This window comes from Ovis canadensis, chromosome 3 (genome assembly GCF_042477335.2).
Source record: "Ovis canadensis isolate MfBH-ARS-UI-01 breed Bighorn chromosome 3, ARS-UI_OviCan_v2, whole genome shotgun sequence".
In the NCBI taxonomy this organism is placed as follows: domain Eukaryota; kingdom Metazoa; phylum Chordata; class Mammalia; order Artiodactyla; family Bovidae; genus Ovis; species Ovis canadensis.
Genome location: NC_091247.1, coordinates 109,518,313 through 109,534,096, shown reverse-complemented (window position 1 = coordinate 109,534,096; position 15,784 = coordinate 109,518,313). Strand labels below are relative to the sequence as shown.

General features: G+C 41.9%; 1 long non-coding RNA gene across 1 annotated transcript; it reads right to left on the bottom strand.

Annotated features, from left to right (window-relative positions):
- Positions 1-1,034: 1,034 nt before the first annotated feature.
- LOC138435692 (uncharacterized) lies at positions 1,035-15,495 on the bottom strand. Its single transcript, XR_011255183.1, has 5 exons — positions 15,285-15,495; positions 13,673-13,779; positions 11,903-12,036; positions 9,752-9,872; positions 1,035-3,762 (listed from the first exon to the last, which is right to left on the bottom strand). It is a non-coding gene; the product is annotated as an uncharacterized lncRNA (long non-coding RNA).
- Positions 15,496-15,784: the final 289 nt, after the last annotated feature.

Sequence of the window (15,784 nt, the reverse complement as noted above, 5' to 3'; positions counted from 1 at the left end):
GAAGCCGAGTGAACAGCATGCGGGAATCGAGCTTCCTAGGGGGAAGACGAAGCAGCCCAGCTGCCTTAGGCTGCAAGCCCTGCTTGGGCGGAGTTGAGTGCGCCTCCAGGATGGCAGAGCTCCAGCTCTGCTCAGAGGCCCGATCTGGCAGAGTTGCTGGCGCGAGGCTGCTCTGCCCTGGGCGAACCTTGCCCAGACTTGCCTCACTGCTAGGATTCCTACCCAGGAAGGAGCAGCCTTTGCGAAGCTGGGAGACGCCACTGGCGCCTTCCTGGCCTCAGCTCCACTCCTGCATTGCCTTTGCACCTAGGCCCCAGGCGTCCTTTGGGAGGCCTTAGGGGCCGGTGGGTTCCACACTGCCAAGGGCTCCCATAGTGAGAGGTCTGTTCAAGGGAAGGGATGGGTATATTTGGAGTACAATCCTGTATCAGATGTGAGGCCCACACCTTCACCCTGAACGCTCACTCTGAACCCTCACCCCGAACCCTTACCCTCACCCACACCCTCACCCTCTCCCTGAACCCTCACCCTCTCCCTGAACCCTCACCCTCACCCTCTCCCTGAATCCTCACCCTCATCCTGAATCCTAACCCTCACCCTGAACCCTCACCCTGAATCCTTACCCTCACCCTCATCCTGAACCCTCACACCTCACCCCTCACCCTAACAAGTTTGGAGGGCTGTTCCACGAACTCTAACCTTTACCCTACCCTAACCCGACCCCCATCCACATCCTAACCCTAACCCACATCATAGTCACGCCCTCAGCCCTATACTTACCCTTGAAGTACCTACCCGCATCTTCTTCATTTTTGACACTTCCCATGCATAACAAAAGACGAGGTTGTAAGGTTTCAAACATGGATCCAAGACCCATTATCCACATAAAAGGGATATAAATACTATGATCACATCATTTAAATCTCTTGCATCACCAAAATACCTCTCCACCACTTATCCAGTCACCATTGATGGATCACATCTATCTCATACATTTTATAACTTAGCAATCAAATACGCACCAGGACTCTGGGTAATTATATAGACAAGATTTATTTATACCATAAATATTTCAACAAATTCCACTTTCTACGATGAGTTCAATCTTCACAAATGTAGGATGAACAGCACCTGTTTCCACTAGGATCCATAGAGCGTGAAAATCTTAATGATGACCACCAGAAAGGTCAGCACGGTTGATATCACAGATTTTTCAGTGTTCCAATACAAGTTCTACCCAAATCCATAAAGAAAGACATACGCATAGGAAACTACAAATTGAAAGCAAGTCTATTGAGATAAATATTGGACATCAATTGTATGAATCTTTAAGGCATAAGTGCAGACATTCTTCAGACATTCTTCAAATTCATAGAATGACAACAAAGTATGGCTACGTACAATCCATTCGGTTTTATAAACCACCCATGAATAACCTCACAAGCCATTTGAAACCAGATGACAATTTCAAATAGCTTTGATCTACAAACAAGGCTGTAAGACAGAAAGTTAAAATCGAAATACATAAAGTAAATCCTCAATAGATATGAAAACATCCCATGGTAGTGAAGTCAATTAGCATTAGTTATTAGGGCTTTCATGCACAGACTCATCTCTGATCGATGTGATCCCAATTCATATTTGGCAAAAAATACGAAAGCTGATCTTAACAGTCATATTATTTTTCTTTGTACCCCTAAAAAGAAAAATGAACATGAAAAACTAAATTAAGCTTGGAGGCTCACATTTCCCAATCGGTATACAAAGCAACAGCATGTCAAACTTTCTAATTCACATATGCATTTAAATGAAATTGGATGAAATACCCCTAAATAAACACATACTTCTATGCCCAATGTTTCACAAGGCAGAAAACGCTCAATGAATGAAACTGAGAGGGTAACAGCCAGGAAGGCCAGGGGTCTCCAAAGGGAGGAAATGGGGTGCAAGTGTCAGTTGTTATCTGTCACTTCCGAGGCAGGAGGAAACAAGCTGTTATCTTTTTTCCCCTTCTTGATACAAATTTAAAAAGAGATTTTCTCTTACAATTCTGTGTTGCTATAATGACACCTGGTTCTGCCTGAAGTTCACTTTTCTCATACTTTGAGCTGACCAAGGCATTTTTCTCATGGAAAGGTTTGCCTTAAGCTATGTGAATGTACTATGTATTTACCCTAGACTCTATCTTCAAGTAGGTTCTGCCTAAAGGCTCAGAACTGACTTGACAAACCAATATGCTTTACTCATACATGGCTCTCCTGATCTATGTGAATGAAGCTATCCATTTGCTCATATCAATCGTTTTATGGCCCAGGATGACTCACCTGGTGCCACGGTCATCTCCATATATCTTGTGGGTGAGGGGTCTGCTGCCATTCCTTTCTCTAATGAGTAGACTGCTAGTAGCTAGACAACATCCAGCCAAAGATGAGTAGGGGGGCACTCTTTCTGCCCCCTTCTGATGTCTATGTCAGAAGCTTTCTCTCTTTTATACTTTAATAAAACGTTGGGACACAAAAGCTCTGACTGATCAAGCCTCATCACTGGCCCCGGGTTGAATTCTTCCTCTAAGGAGCCCAAGAATTCAAGCATCTTTCATGGTTAGACAACAACCTTTCCAAACAATGGTCTTTTCAAAAAAAAAATGATGATAAGTGATGAGTATGCATATGTCTACGAATGAAATGGGACCTATATGTCAAACCACATAAAAATATATCTTCCCTCAACATACATATAACACAACCAGGCCTTCACATGCATCGATTCTCCAACTATCAAGTCATACAAATATGGATGTAAAATATCACAATACATTCCAAAGTTTAAAAGTGATGGATATTGACTTTCGCCCGCTGGTGCTTCTTTTTATGTCATCTCCATTATATTAGCTATGACAACGAATCATGTGCTGTGCGAAGTCACTTACATTGTGTCCAACTCCTTGGGATCATATGGACTAGGCCCCACCAGGCTCCTGTCTCCATGAGATTCTCTAGGCAAAGATACTGGAGGGGGTTGCCATGCTCTCCCTCAGGAGATCTTCCTGCCCCAGGGATGGAATCCATACCTCCCATGTCTCCTGCATGGGTATGTTCTGCATGTTCTTTACCACTAGAACCACCTGGGAAGCCCCAAGACACATGAACATCAGTGGATTTGGGGATCCACGGGGCATATACAGAACCATTCCTCCAACAAAACTGAAGAATGACTTTAAAATCTCAAACAAAACATGAGTATATGTGTTCACAAACTTCATGGAGCAAGGGTTTCTTTGATCTGAAAACTGGCGTCGATGAAGGACTGTGTGAAGAATACTTCAAAGTCTCTTTGGCAAACACAGCCTACGTTGGCTATATTTAGTCCTCAGTTGAATGGAATGTCATGAGTACTGGTCATTTCAAATAAGTAGCCTATGACGCTGTTTACACTTATTGGGACGCGTGGTATACCACATTCACACATTTCAGTAGCATTGGTGCAAAAACGATACATTTCTCGGGGAAGCTTCTACATGGACTCCTGGGATCAGAGCTCTAACTCATACACACATACTTTTCCTTTTAAAATGATCCTGCATGATAAGCAAACAAAACACTGGATGAACACCTAGACGGTGAGCTCTGTACTAAATGATTTTAAAGCCAGTAGATGGAATGAGCTGATGAGGAAGACTACAAACAAGTCATCTTCTTCAGCTTGGTCAAACTGCTCATAGTCATACAAGTGAATGAAAAGTTGAGCCTGTTGTCATTAAATCTGTTTAAAAGAAATAGAATAATAAAACAAATTAGTAAATCTTATTTTCTTAATAAACATTGTATTATTTCTGCACAGCTTTGTTACTGGCATGAATAGAATATCTACAATAATAACTTGTCACAGTGAAATGGATTCACATTCGATATCGATTCACATCTATAATTGATGCCATAGCTGTTTGATACTATTGCTTGAATGAATGCAACTTATGTGACTTCACAAACTACAAACACGACTAACATAATAGGTATTAAAAAACCTTGAGTGACATGAGCGTGAAGACTTAGTAGAGTTGCTCTCAAGAATAATGATACTATTATTCGCTCTAGCCATAGTACTGGAATCTGTACATTAACACCCCTGCAAAACAAAAGGAAAGGATAGAATAATAATAAAGGAACTTCATAACTATATTCCTACTGTAAACATTCAACACTATGTTTTCTTTTAAACTGACTTTCATATTTGGTCTACTGTAACCTCTTCTGTGTTCATTTTATGCTAAACTTATTGCTAACAGTAAAATTACCATACGAGCTCTAATTAATTTTTTTTTTACTTGCAAAGCTACTGATAGAACCAAAGGCCAATATCTACATCAAACAGGAGAAACGGAATGGAAACTGTAAACAATTTTATGGAAGAACATTTCCGTGCTCCTATTCAGTCAAATGGGCATTCAAAAGGATGTGATTTTTCTGAAAGTTTATTTCAGAAACTTGGAATTGGATGACTGCAAACAATAAAACTAACTATATATTGATACATAATATTAATAATATACAGTGGGTCATTCTTTTTTTATTCTGCCACAGCTAACAGACAGAAAGTCAGTTGTCATAACTACTACTAACATAAGACCCTCACCGATAAGTGAAGATATATAGGAAAATCCATAATAGCTCTAAAAACCATCAAAGATAAAATGGTAATTAAAAAATACACTGACAGTTTAGCTGGTATAAGAAACAGGATGATTATGAAAGCAAAGCCAACAATCATGGATAGGCCATGGAAGCCCGTGGCTGTCACCAGTGTTGACTTATATCCTTCATCTGAGGTTGTTAAAAGCGCTTGGTAAAATCCAGAGGTTTGCAGCAGTGGTAACCTCCTGAACAGACTGAAATAAAAAGGGTTTCCAGAATATCCTGATGATTTCCATCTACTAGGCTGTGATGAGCTCAAGCAATGCATACTCCAGAGGACAGAAGACAGACAGGTTGGGAACACGTCTACTGCACTTACGGAGAAAGGGAATGTTGCTGCTCAGCCTAGTACAAGTGTAGAAGCAACACCTTGGTGATTCGACCTTTAAAGACTCGATACATATGAGAACGACTGGTATGAATAAACCTTCAGAAGTGCTTTCTCAGACCTCCTCCCATCATAAGCACAAGCATAATGAAAACACTGAGTTTTCATGGTCTCACCCAAAATAAGACTCACTTATGGCTTTGCTTTGAGAATAGTTGAACTACTCATTGTTCAAGAGAAATGATCCTTTCTTCTCTGAAGATTTGTGAATCATTCACAGGGTGTGGTGAATAAACTACTTAAGGGTCTAATACATAAAAATGCAATAGGCTAAGCACAGAGATGTTTTTCTCCCTTTCTCAAAGGATGGAACATTTTGTATTTGCACTGATTTTATGTCTTGACTTCATGTACAATTATATACTGATTTTTTTAGTTGACATACAATAGGACTAAAAATATTGATATAATACTGATAACTCATGTTGGTATGTGTGGTTGTCACATAGGATTCACAGGAGATTTAAATTCACAGTTGTCAACGTAAAGGATGAATGCTATTTAGCTTCTTCGTGAATCTAGACCACGAATGAAGAGTTTTCCTCAACATATTTCACTGAGAGAAATACAAGGATGATAGGCATAATACTATGCTTCGACTCATGGATATCTAAGCATTGCTTACAATACAGATCTGATTTTCAACGTCAGGGTTCTTTCAGTGTCCTTGAACAGCATTTGTTTTTCTGTATACAGAAGAAAAAACTCATGAGTATCAAACTGGTTCACATAAAACATGTGTATGAATTGTTATCTTCCTGAACCAGGGATCAAACCCACATCACTTCCCCCTCCTGCACTGGTAGGCAGATTTTTTATTTATCAACTGTGCCACCTAGGAATCGACATACATTTCAAGGACCACTGCCATCAGCTTCTACTGTTCATGACCAAAGTAGGAGAAACAACATTGGAAGAAGTACTCATAAGGGTACTCATAGGAAGTACTCATAAGTCAAGGAACTGTTATACTGGGTACTCTCGTTGTTACTGGGACAAGTCAGTTCCTCCGATGATGATGGGTATAACTGAAAAATTATTACAAATGTATGGGATGCGATGTCTACATGATAAATGTGTTCCTCTTATACTATTGCTTCAGGGATGCCTACTTCAGCATGAAGGAATGCACTTCAAGGGATGCCCGCTATTCCAGCTCAAGCAACAGATAGTGAAGTGCAGATCATTGTCCTTTGTTGAAAATAATCAGCACTTTGTCAACATAGGGAACATGCCAGAGGAACCCTTGGGATGGAACTCTAAAAACAGGTTGGGCCCTCTTTTTGCCAAGCCCTGCGATAAAATACAAATCAGAAAAAGAAAAATAGCATCGGTTTTGTCAGGACTTCCTCATCTTTTCTTTCTTGGTAGCAGGAAGCAGACATTGAGGCCAGAGGACTGCAGGATTTCATTGTGAACTAACGTTGGGTGGGGTGGAAGCTCATCACTCTAGTAAGAATGTGGTTCAATAAAATGGAATTTCATTCACTTCATGGACATAGAGTTCTATAATCCTTCATTAAGGAATTCAATAAGCTATATTTCCTTACACCTTCACAATCTCTTGGTTTACGAGAACATCAATTGCTAGTCCAGCACTTATACAATGAGTGTTACAGGTAGTATGAATGTATAAATGATGATGAGCAATGACAGGAAGTTTATTTAATCTCTGTTTGAATTCTTGATTTTTTATATAATTTTTTATAATATCCTTACAGATGTGAATATTTTACTGACATGTATAAATACACGTTGAGTAGTGCTATGATAACTCATAGTGTTGGCACAATAAATATCATGGTTACTATGTGCTTTTCATATATTCCTTTTGAGATTCTCTTCCATTATACATTATCATAAGATATTTAATAGTTTCCTAAACTGTACAGTAGGTCCTTGTGGCTTCTTTTATATATAGTAATGTACTTGTTAATAATTCAAACAAAAACTGGTACACAAATATTCATAGTGACATTCACAATAGCTCAAAGGTAGAACTCATTCAAGTGTCCGTTGGTGGGAGACTGAATATGCAACACAAGGTATATTCAGAAGCTTGAACGGTATTCCACCATACAAAAAAGTACATTAAATGGTGCTGCCACTCTGCAAGACATTACAGAAATGACTCCAAAACAAACACATGGAATAAATACATAGTTCGATTCCAATTCAAGCTATGTACCCAAAAGGATTGGGAAAGGGGGCTGAAAAAATGGATACTTCTTCCGTCATACTCACAACAGCATGATTCACACTGGCAAACAAACAGAAGTGATCTAAGTGTCCATGGCAGCCAATTCCATAAACAAACTGTGGTATACACACAATGGAATCTGATTCGGCCCTTCAAAGTCAGTAATTCTGACAATGCGACAATGTGGACAAACCTTATGGTCATTAGATCATGTGAAATAAACCAGACCAAGAAAAGACAAACGTTCTGTGATTCCACTCATATGAGATATCCAAACAAGTCAAATCTGTCAGAAATAGCAGAGAGTGATTCCGACCGATCGAAAAGAGTTCATGTTTCATGGACCTCAGTTTCCCTTGGAAAAACTGACTTCCCGTGATATCTCCAAAACCAATTAGACAAATAATTGGAAGCTATATCCAGTCAAATGAATGTAGACATAATGTTATATACAGTGTACACCAAACTCACTCAAACTTCTTAACAGACAAAAGGCAAAACTGTATCTATGGTACCTCAGCTTAGCTTAAAACTGTATCTACAGTACCTCACTTCTGCTTATAAAATTTAACAACAACAACAACAACAACAACACACTAAAGTCTATCCAAAAAAGGATATAAAACATATATAACATTAACTTTAAAGAATTAGAAATTTAAACTGTGAAAAACCTTATTCACAAAACTTAAACACAAGCCACAGGAAAATATATTTATAAAATACATATCTGATAAAGGATTGTACTCCAAATATACCAAAAAATCTAGAACAATCTCATAAAAAATGTATACACCTAAACACCTGGCCTACAAAAATATAAAGATAGTAAATAAGCCTATCAAAAAGACTCAAAATCACATATCATTAGGAAATTACAAACTAAAATAACAGTGAGGTAGCACTGCACACCTATTAGATCCAGTAAACTCAAAAAAAAAAACGGGGGTAGGGCACAACTTCTCCGGTGGCTCAGTGGTAAAGAATCTGCCTGACAATGCAAGACACTCTAGTTTGATCCCTTACCCCAGAAGATCCCACATGCCACAGAGAAACATAGCTGGATTTTTCCACAGCTAAACAAAGCTCACCTGTGACCTGAATACTATATGGCTAGCACTTACTAAACAGCTTTGAAAACGTCCAGACAAAAAGTATCACATGATTATATACAACAGCTCTACTTGTAATAACTAAAAACTTTCAAATATCAGGATGTCTTCAGTAGATGACAGTGTAAACAAATGGGGATACATCCAAAGTGAAGGGGAGCAAATGCTACCACAAAATATACCACCTCAGCATGAGAATTAGTGGGACCCAATTAACTTTTTTTTTTAGAGGACACATGATCATCTCTGAAACCCAAGTTCAAGACAGCTCTTCTGTGAGTCACATTTACCAGAGAAATCTCATTTCAAAGGAATCCTCTCTATATGCCAGATAGAAGGATGAGACACAGTCTTTTGAAACTCTTTTTTCTTTTCTATCGATAGGGAAAGCTAAGCCGTAAATCTGCACAACAACCATACCCTTCCTTTCCTTTGGTTGTATTTTTAAAATATTTGTTTCTTTTTTAATTTGGCTGCACCAGGTCAACCTTCATTGAGGTAAGCCAGATATTTAGCTACAACATGCAAATTCTCCTTTGTGGCATGGGAGATCTAGCTCTTGGATCAGGGAATGAACCTGGGCCTCCTTCTTTGGGAGTGTCCAGTCTCAGCCACTGGACCACCAGAAAGTGCCTGTTTTGTTTTCAGATGAAGATGGAATCTAAGGTGATATCTTGGGCCATTTCAGTCACTGACTCAGTTTCCTGAGTTTCTCCAAAGCACGCACAAGGTGCACATTATTAAACTGGTTTGCAAAACAAGAAAAGGTTGTCTGCTACAACACTGTATGCTTACAAATATCTAAATGGTAAATGGCATATTATTTATTTTTAATTACTATGGGGGGGAGAAAGAATGCAGGATTCATACATGTTACAACATGAATAAATATTAAAACCATCTTCAGTGAAAAAGAAATCCACATAGAAAAGGCCACCCAGAACCCTTATTCACCATGTCTGCTTTCAATCCATCAAGTTTGTCCAAATAACTGAAAATCTCAGTAACACTCTAAATAAAGAAAAAAGGATGAAGATGGAAACAAAAGATATATTCATACACTTGAACAATTGCTAAAAGTGGAAGTGGGGCAGTGGATTACATTATAATGTAGGTACCATATGATTTCCTGATTTTGGAGATTATGTGCTGGTTCTGCAGAAGGTACCCGTTTTGGATAAAACACATAGAGTATTTTAGATGATGTGGCAAATGCTAGCACTTGTTCCCATTGCTAGGCATTTTCTGTACATTTTAAATGACTGGAAAGTATACTAGGTTTCAAAACAACCATGTCAATACCACAAAAGAAATTTAGAGCAGACAGGCAGGAAACTTTCTGATACAGGCCAAGACTTACCCAGATGAAGTTCAAGGGAAGCTGCGATGCTCACTGCCTGTGAAGGAGTCCACGTGGAATGAAGAAGTAGTGTGGGAAGTCTATTAGTAACCACCATGTCTTGGGTCCTCTGGATGACCTACTGCAGGAGAAACAGATCTTACAGATAAAATGTTCCACATCACTTCACAAAAAGTTGTTAGACTACATTCAGTAAAGCTGAATCATTTTGGATTAATTTACAATCATAAAATACTACCCTTTACAGTCCAAAAATCACTTGCATTTCTATACACTAATAACAATCAGAAAAAAATATTAAGAAAATCCCACTTAAATAAAACATCTAGCAACAAACTTAATCAAGAACATAAAAAACCAGTAGTCAGAAAACTAGAAAGCACTGATAAAGAAACCAAAGAAAATACAAACACACAGAAAATTATTCCACGCTCATGCACTGGAACAATGAGGAATTAAAAGGTCCATTCCAACCAAAGTCATCAACAAATACACGGACTGCAATCACAAAATAATATTCAATGGCATTTTCCACAGAAATAGAAATATTCCTAATATTAGGCTGCTACTGTTGAACAGGACCTTAAATGGCCAAAAAGACTCTGAGAAAGAGGAACACAGCTGGAGGCATCTTCCTATCCCTCTTCAAACTACATCACGGAGCTGTAGTGACCACCACAGTGAGGAACTGGCAGGAACACAGACACATGGACTCCAGGAGAGAATAGAGAGCCCAGAAACGAACCCACCTGTACATGGTCAGTTCCTGAAAATCAAACCAGGAACGAGCGAAGAGGAAAGGACAGTCTTCTCAAGAAACAGTGACAGAGAAACGGCCACCTCCATGGAAGAACTGGTCATCCTCTAGATCATCTAACACAAATCTAACTGAAAACCCACAGCTTTGCACACGGAGCTCTTTCCCCCTGAGTCCTCTGAGATGGACCTCCAGTCAGCCCTCAGCTGGACACAGGAAACGTCTACTCCGTCCTCATTTTTCGCTCTTGCAGCGCCTCCCTGCTGGTGGGCACTGAGGCAACCCTGCTCCTCTCAGCCTGGATGCAGCCCTGTTATCCAGAAGCCTGAGCCCTGATGGTCCTGAGGAGACAAAGCTCCTGCCAGCTGCTCACGGAGCAGAGTCTAAAGGCAAAGCGTCCTGCGCCCGCGGGTCAGAGGGGCCTTTGGCGCCCCCTGCGGGCCACAAGAGAAGAGCGGGCAGCCCGGCGCTCACAGACCTCAGAGGGCTCACCGAGAAGCAGCTCTGCTGCGAGCACTCAGACTGGAAGCCCAAACTGAAATGGAGCAGAATAGCTCCATGACCCTCAGCAAAACATGGCTAAGGAACAATCAGAGCCTGTATGGAATGCAGCCATAAAAAGGAACACATTTGAGTTTGTTCTAATAAAGGGGAGGGAAGTCAGTCAAAGAGAGAAAAACATGGAATCTAGAAGGATGGTACTGACAAGTCTGTTCACAGAGCAGCAATGGAGGTGCAGACATGGAGAACAGACTTACAGACGAGAGTGGGGAACAAGAGGGAGAGGGTGAGATGAATGGAGAGAGCAGCATGGATGCAGGTACACCAACATTTGTAAATAGACAACCAATGGGAATTTGCTGTATGATTCAGGGAACTCAAACTGGGGCTCAGTAGTAACCTGGAGAGGTGGGAATGCGTGCGAGGTGGGAGGGAGATTCAAGAGCAAGAGGACATAGGTACACCTAATGTGGATGTATGACAAATCAAACCAATATTGTAAAGCAATGATCAATCAACTAAAAAGAAATAACTTTTAAAAAATCTGAACATAAACACAAACTTTGCAACAAGGTAACTCCATTTTAAAAACTATAGAATTTTAGAAAACTACTAAAGTTCTACATGACCTTTGGTCTGGTAATCAGGTCTAACATACACAAAAAAAGCCAACTTACCAAATTATGAATATAAATTAGTTAAAACATTGCCTTTTATCATTTCATACATTTACCCCGTGGAGGACCTTACTCAAGAGAACCAAAAACAAACTGTTAAATGAACCACGGACCACCCACCCTGGCCAGGCAACAGAGAAAAGAAAACACTTGCAGGAGTCATCTTACAACAGGAGGCCCTGGGAAGGAACAAGGAACGAACAAGCTACCACCAACCAGAATTCTGGAGAGGTCAGGTGATGGGAGGCTCCAGTTCGGAGGTCCTACCAACCTCCCAGGATCCACATTGCTGGAATCCATCTCAGCTGAGTGATGCGTGTGCCCCCAAGAGAGATCCCAATTCAGAATGCCTGGCAAGAGACAAACCAGAAATTAACCCAATGACCATAAAACCTGAGACTGTGAGCCACGTGACAGAGTGGTTCTCTCCGTTTCCCTCACCCTCCTGCCCTCCACCCCGGCAGCCCTTCCCAATAAAGCCTCTCGCTTGGACAGCACTCCTCTCCTCAGACAACTCATTGCCCAGTGTCAGACAAGAACTCACTCTCAAGCCCTGGGAAGGGATCCCCCTTCCTTCATCAAAAGCAATATCCAGGAGAAAATACCTTCAAAACGTTATCTTGTAGAGAAGGAAATGGCAATGGCAGCCCGCTCCAGTACCATTGCCTGGAAAATCCCATGGACAGAGAAGCCTGGTAGGCTGCAACCCCGGGGTCACTAAGAAACGGACACGACTTCACTGAGTGACTTCACTTTCACTTTTCACTTTCATGCACTGGAGAAGGACATGGCAACCCACTCCAGTGTTCTTGCCTGGAGAGTCCCAGGGACAGAGGAGCCTGGTAGGCTGCTGTCTATGGGGTCGCGCAGAGTCAGGCACGACTGAAGCGACGCAGCAGCAGCAGCAGCAGCAGCAGCAGCAGCAGCAGCAGAGAAGGAAATGGCACCACCTGCAGTACTCTGGTCTCAGAAATCCCAGGGACAGAGGAGCTTGGTGGGCTACAGTCCAAAAGCAGGGCATTTCTGATGGGAGGAAACAGTCCCAGGGAAGCTGAGCTGCTCACCAAAGGCCCCAGAGCTTTGGATAGCACACCAGAGCTGGGGCTGAGGATTCCCAGCTGCCATGCCTCTTGATCCTGGCCTCTTTCACTAGATACATGTGTGGAAAACTAGAATCTAAAATATGCCCTGGTGGTTCCATAGTAAAGAATCCACCTGCCAGTGCTGGAGATGCATGTGCGATCCCTAGGATGGGAAGATCCCACATCCTATGGAGTCTGTGTGCCACAACAGCCGAGCCTGTGCTCTAGATCCTGGAAGCCACGATGCCGAGTTCACATGCTGCAGCCACTGAAGCCCGTGAGCCTGTGCCCCTCAACAAGAGGAGACACTGCAGTGAGAAGCCTGCAAACCACTAGTTATGGCCCATGCTCACCAAAACTAGAGAAAAGCCCACACACAAAGATGCAACACAGCCAACAATCAATAAAACTGTTTTCCTAAAAAAAAAGCATATCTGACAAAGAAACTGTACTCAAATTGTCCAAGAACACTAGAGCAAACAAGCCCATTCATAATTGGTAGTGACTGAAATAGACACCTGGCCACTGAGGGTATACTGATAGTAAACTATCATAGAAAAACATACTCAAGATACTGGTGCAATGCATGCAGAGCCCCCTTTGAAAGACAATCTGACAGTTTTTTTTTTCAGTAACCACGTGGGACAAGCACTGAATTCTGTGTATGACAAGCGGTGGAAGCCAGGTATCTTACCATTGGAAGGCAAAGTTTCAGATAAACAAAAGGAAACGTTACAATGTCCATGTCGTGGTGGATCAGGTTGGAGACATCACAAATTACCTTTAACTGAATATGTTCAAAGGTGAGCATATTGAGCTCCTACATGTATGTTTTAAATATCATTCTCTAATAAAAGGGAACAGGAAACATCTCTGATGGCCCGGTGGTAAAGAATCTGCCTACCGATGCAGGGAACACGGGTTCAATCCCTGTGTAGAAGATTCCACACGCCCAGGGACAACGAAGCCCTTGAACAACTCTTGAAGTTTGCATGCTCCAGAGCCCAAGTTCTGCAAACAGAGAAAGCACTGCAATGAGAAGCCATGGCACAGCAACTAGAGGGTAGCCTCTGCTCACTACAACTAGACAAACGAGCAATAAAGACCCAGCACAGTCAAAAATAATGTAATGTTAATAAAGGGACAGTTCTTTGAAGAAATGACTGAGACTTGGGGTGAGACTGTAAATATATGAGCCAGGGTCATCTTAAATTATGAGAAATTAAAGAAACTAGAGACAACTATCAAGCTGTCCAAACTGATACAAATCAATGATGACACAGTGTTATCTGTATACACCAGCAAATAACAATCTGAAAGGGAATTTAAACAAACAATTCCCTTTCAATCATATCAACAGTAATAAAAGACTTTGCTATGGACAGAATGAGGATGACAAGACTGGCACACTGGAAATGATACATGATTGCTGAAAAATACCCTAAAGACATGGACAGATACTCCATAGTGATGAAAAGGCTTCAGTTGGCAATACCGTGGAAGGCATCTTCAATCTGAAATGAAGATTCAATATGAATTACAAAAGGCTGAAAGGTGGCTGCTAAACCACAAAAGATGCCAGCATTCTCGGCCTCCAGAGAATTCAATCCAGGGCAAGTGAAGAAGCTTGATGGCTCAGAGGTTTTCTGTTTAAAAGTTTTATTAAAGTATAAAAGAGATCGAGAGAGCTGCTGACATAGACATTAAAAGGGGGAAGAAAGAGTACCCCCTGCTAGTCTTTAGCCAGATGTTATAGGGCCACTAGCAGTCTGCTAATGAAAGAAAGACAATGTCTCAGAGAATGGCACCAGGCCCCTCACCCACAGCAAGCATTGAGATAACATTGGCAGCAGATGAGTCATCCCAGGCCATAAAATGATGGACATGAATCTTGAAGAAAGGCAGATTTCCAAGCAAATATATAGTTTCATTCACATAGATTAAGAGAACAAGGTATGAGTAAAACATACTGGTTTGTCAAGTCGTTTCTGAGCCTTTAGGGGGAAGTGACCTGAAGACAGAGCCTTGGGTAAATACATAGCACATTAGCATACCTTAAGACAAACATTTCCATAAGAAAAATGCATTGCTTAGTTCAAGGTTTGAGAAAAGTTAAATTCAGGTGGAGCCAGGAGTGGTCATGGCAACACAGAATTTTCAGAGAAACCTCCTTTTAAATTTGTATCAAGATGGAGAAAAAAAAATGCAGCACTCTTTTGTCTCCTCCTGCCTCTTAAGAGAGAGAAAAAAACGTCTGACACTTGCAGTCTATTTTCTCTGTCTGGAGACCCCTGGCCTTCCTGCCTGTTATCCTCTCCAGGCCTGTAGGAAGCAACACACTAGGCTGCTTGGGAAAACCGCGCGGGTCTGAGCTTTATGCAAAGGGGTAAAGCGGCAAAACCCTTGGCCCCAAAGGCGAGGCTTTTCTGCGACCTCCATTTTAGTCGGCTCCGAGACTGCAAACAAAGAGGGCAGAATACATGGTTCCCTGCTCCACCCAGTCCGAGTTCCCTTACCTGTGGCCCACAGCCCTGCGCTCTGCTCGCTGGATGCCAATCGACGGGGACCCAGGAGCCCACGAAACGAGCATTCCCAGCTGCAATGGCGAGCCCTGAGAGCACAACTGGGAAGCCTGGCCCCCGACGCGCCGCCATGTTCATCCTGCCCCAGACCCGCTCACATGAGCCGCGCTCCTGACCAGCCACCCAGGCTCGCCCCGCCCCCGACGCGCTCACGGTGCGCCCCACCCCCACGCCCCCTTCCAGGACAGGCCCGCGGGACCGCGACTGCCTCCAGGTGAAACACAAGGACAAGCAAATCCACCCCACCGAGACAATCCAAGCTTTTTCTCAGCTGATCTGTCTATGATTTAGGGATAAAACTATGACTACAGAAAGCAAAGATGACCTAGGACAGCCATGATATGCTATAGAGCCAGACCCTGGCGGGTAGAGGCTTGAAGAGGGCCCGGGAGCACCGTCTGAAGCAGCAAGCCTCTATAGTGTAGCGGTTAGGC